Source organism: Hordeum vulgare, chromosome 7H, assembly GCF_904849725.1.
Source record: "Hordeum vulgare subsp. vulgare chromosome 7H, MorexV3_pseudomolecules_assembly, whole genome shotgun sequence".
Classification (NCBI taxonomy): Eukaryota; Viridiplantae; Streptophyta; class Magnoliopsida; order Poales; family Poaceae; genus Hordeum; species Hordeum vulgare.
The window spans coordinates 507,889,496-507,894,435 of NC_058524.1; positions in this window are offsets into that span (position 1 = coordinate 507,889,496).

Here is a 4,940-nt window from a genome sequence, read left to right on the forward strand (position 1 = left end):
GCGTTGTTGACGAATTTGAAGACCTAAGAAGAATTTCATCTCCCCCATCATAGACATCTGATATTCTTCACTCATCATGTAAGCAAATTCATCACTGTAACGTTTGTCAGTACAACCAAATATGATGTCATCGATATATATCTGGCACACAAATAGTTCATTATCATAGGATTTTGTGAAAAGAGTTGGATTGAGTGAACCAGGTTTGAAGCCTTTCTTCATGAGGAATTCCTTCAATGTATCGTACCACGCCCAAGGGGCTTGCTTGAGAACAAAGAGCGCCTTTTTGAGTCAGAAGACTTTGTCTGGATTCTTTGGATCCTCAAAACCTGGGGGCTGAGCAACATATACTTCTTCCTCAAGCTTACCATTGAGAAATGCACTTTTCACATCCATTTGATATAAGATAATGTTATAATGATTAGCATAAGCAAGTAGTATTCAAATAGCTTCAAGTCTAGCAACAGGAGCAGAAGTTTCATCAAAATCAATTCCTTCAACCTGTGTGTAGCCCTGGGCTACAAGTCGTGCCTTATTCCTCACCACTTGACCATCCTCATATTGCTTGTTTCGGAAAATCCACTTGGTGCCGATGATATTGTGCTTGCGAGGATCTGGTCTTTTGACGAGCTCCCACATGTCATTTAGCTTGAATTAAAGAAGTTTGTCTTGCATGGCTTGAATCCACACAGGTTCCATGAAAGCCTCAACAACTTTTGAAGGTTCTGTGATAGACACAAAGGAATAATTCCCACAAAAGTTAACTAAGTGTGAAGCTTTTGAGCGAGTGAGGGGACCTGGCGCGTTGATGTCATCGAGGATTTTGTCAAGTTCTACTTCAGTTGCAATCCTCGGATGAGCTGGTTGAGGATTTCATCTGGGCTAAGGAATTGGTTCTGGAGCAATTTCCTCACGAGCATCTTCTTGATTTTCATCAGTGCTGGGAATGATTTCTTCAGAATTCCCTCAGTAGGAACAATGTCTTTAGTAGCTTTGAGCTTTATTGCTTCCTCAGGAGACAACTTATCTGGATCAGGAGGCAATTGCTCTCTTTGGGAGCCATTAGTTTCATTGAACCACACATCTACAGTTTCAACAACCTTGTTGTGATTGGTGTTGAAGACTCTGTAGGTGTGTGAGTCCTTTCCGTAACCAAGCATAAAACCCTCATGTGCCATAGCTGCAAACTTTGAGCTATGGTGAGGATCTCTAATCCAGCATTTTGCACGAAAGACTTTGAAATAACTTACATTGGGTTTCTTGTCAGTGAGGAGTTCATATGAGGTTTTATTGAGGAATTTGTGAAGAAATACCCTGGTGATGATATGGCAAGCAGTGTTGATTTCTTCAGGCCAGAAACGACGAGGAGTCTGATATGCTTCAAGCATGGTTCATGCCATCTTAACCAAAGTCCTGTTCTTTCTTTCGACGACGCAATTCTGTTGAGGAGTATAAGGAGCAGACAACTCGTGAGTAATACCAAGTTCATCAAGATAATTATCAAGACCAGTGTTTTTGTATTCTGATTCATTATCACTCCTGATGTGTTTGATCTTGACGCCGAAGTTCATCGAGGCCCTTGAGGAAAATCGTTTGAAGATTTCCCGCACTTCAGTTTTATACAGAATGATATGCACCCAAGTGTATCTATAATAATCATCAACTATGACAAATACATATAAAGATGCAACATTTGTTAAAGTAGCATAATGAGTAGGTCCAAATAGATCCATGTGAAGCAATTCAAATGGACGAGTAGTGGTCATGATAGTCTTCGAGGGGTGTTTGGATCTGGTCATTTTTCCACACTCACAAGCACTGCAGAGGTGGTCCTTGAGGAATTTGACTGATTCGATGCCAATGACATGCTTCTTCTTTGCGAGCGTGTGCAAATTCCTCATGCCTGCATGACCAAGTCTTCGATGCCACAGCCACCCTTCTAAGGTTTTTGCTAGTAAGCAAGTGGCTGGTTGAGGACCTGTAGAGAAATCAACAATACACAAATCCCCTCTTCTAACTCCTTCGAAGACTTTGGATTTGTCAGATTCCATGATGACAACACATCTATATTTTCCAAAGATAACAACCATATCAAGATAACAAAGCATTGAGACTGACATGAGGATAAACCCAAGGGATTCAACAAGCATCACTTTGTCCATGTGCATATCCTTGGAAATAGCCACTTTGCCAAGTCCCAATACCTTGCTTTTACCTTTGTCAGCATAAGTGATTTGCTTCAGGGGTGATGGAGTTAGTGGCATATTCATCATCAAGCTTTTGTCACCAGTCATGTGATGTGTGCAGCCACTATCAAGAATCCACTCAGTACTCTTGGGTTTGTCATCCTGCAGATGAATTAGTACAACTTACCATCTCATATGCTTCAGACTTGAAGAATATGATATCAATTTCATCAGGTAGGAATATCATCATAAACATAAATTATGAGGACGTGTGAAATGTTTTTCGTTTCATCAATGTTAGCTTGCATCCTATCAAGAATTTTCCTCAGGTCTGCAAGAAATTCTTGAGATGATGATTTTCATGTGGAGACCTGACCTGCAAAAGTGATTAGTTCAATTTCTTCACCACCCACATCTGAAGGGGTGGTAAAGAGTTCATCATCCTGCGAGCACCATACGAGAAAGGGGGCATTGAAGCTAATGTACTTCTCTTTACAGTAGGGGGTTAAAGTACTCAAATGAATATGCAGAGATTTCTTTGAGGATTTATGAACATAATGATTTGAAGAATAATGCTCATATTCATATTCCTTGTAATTTTCCTGCATGTTAGAAGCATTAACACGAGTACGAGCATAGTTTTGACCAGTTGAGGATTTTGATCCTCTTGAAGACTTTGGTCTTCCTGAGGAATTTGATCTGGGGTTCAAATTCTTCACAGGTGGTGTCATGAGGACATTCACCTGAATATTTTCAAGGAAAATTTTGGGGACCCGGATTTTCCTCAGGGGTGGTACATTCGTGCAGTTAGTTCCAACATATCGAGCAAATACTTCACCAGATTGATTTTTGAACAGTTTGCAGTTGGAGTCAAATGACTCATCTCAATAGGATAATTCACATGCAAAACCTATTAGATTGGATGGATCAACAGGAGGCCCTTTAGCAGCAACCCATGAGGTTTTGGGATACTGCTCAGGTTTCCAGTATAATCCATCAGCATTCAATTTCCTCCCAAAGGCAATTCATTCTTTCCTCGGGTTCCTGTTCAAAATCTGTTTTTTGAGCACATCGCAAAGGGTTTGGTGCCCTTTGAGACTTTTGTACATGCCTGTCACATACAATTCCTTCAGCCCTGCATTTTCATTAGTGACATTTATGGTTTCCTCAAGTGAGGAATTTGATACCACAGGAACAGTTGAAGAATTTGTAGCAATAGAAGTATTTGATGATTCTGGTGAAGAATTAGCAGTTTCACGTTCGATGCATTTAAGACATGGAGGAATGAATTCAACTTGAGCGGTACTCATCTGTTGAGCGAGTAATGAATCATTTTCCATACGAAGATCATCATGAGAAATCCTCAGCTTCTCAAGATCAAGTTTCCTTTGAAGAAATTCATAGGAAAGTTTCTCATGATCAGCGAGGAGTGTGCCATGATGATCTTGAAGATTATCAAATCTAGACTGAAGACTTTTCATATCTTTAGTGAGGATTTGGGTAAGATTCATTTCATCATTCAACATGTCATCGCTTCTATCTAGGAGTTTCTGAAGCTTTTTGAGGGCAGTTTGTTGTTTAGTAGCAATCATAGCAAGTTTACTGTAACTGGGTTTTTTATAATCATCAAGTTCATAATCACTTGAATCGAAGGAGGAAGCATCATTCGGTACCTTTGAACCTTTTGCCATGAAGCAATAGGTTGGAGCGAAGATATCAGCATAGTCATCAGTGTGGATGGTGTTATCATTTTCTTCAAGGTTGAAGATTGACTTGCTCACGAATGTGGTTGCAAGTGCAAGACTAGCCTGTCCAGATTCTGAGTCTTCATCAGAACCCTCCTCTTCATCACATTCTTCGGATTCTGCCTCAGAATCCATTTCCTTGCCAATAAGTTCCCGAGCCTTTCTAAAACTTGTCTTCTTGTGCAATGAGGACTTTGAGGATGAGGATTTTGAAGATTTCTTCTTTTTCTTCGAGTCATCAGAACTTTCATCCTTGTATTTCTTCTTCTTTGACTCCTTCACCCAACGAGGACAATCAGCAATGTAGTGACCTGATTTCTTGCATTTGTGGCATGTTCGTTTCTTGTAATCCTCAGATGAAGATTGTGATTTCCTCATATCTCTTCTTGAAGGTTTACCAAACTGACCACGTCTTGTAAACTTCTGGAATTTCCTCATGAGCATTGCAAGCTCCTGTCCAAATTCTTCAGGATCACCAATGCTGCCATCAGAGTCTTCTTCTTCGGATGAGGAAATTGATTTGGCCTTCAGCGCACGAGGTCTAGAATAGCTTGGTCGATATAGATCCCTATTTTCTTCTTGTTGGAATTCATGAGTATTGAGTCTGTCGAGTATATCAGCATGATCAAGCATCTTGTAGTCTGGTCTTTCTTGAATCATCAGAACTAAAGTATCAAATGAAGAATCCAAAGATCTTAGCAGTTTCTTCACAACTTCATGGTCAGTAATGTCTCGAGCTCCTAGTGCTTGCAGTTCATTTGATATGTCAGTGAGGCGATCAAAGGTATCTTGGCAGCTTTCATTGTCAAGCCTCTTGAAGAGATTGTGAAGAACATCAACACGAGAATCATGTTGCGTTGATACTCCTTCATTTACTTCGGACAACCTTTCCCAGATTAGTTTTGCTGAGCCCAAGGCACTCACCCTGCCATACCGACCTTTGCTCAGATGGCCACAAATGATATTCTTCACTTGAGAATCAAGTTACTTGAATTTCTTCACATCAGCG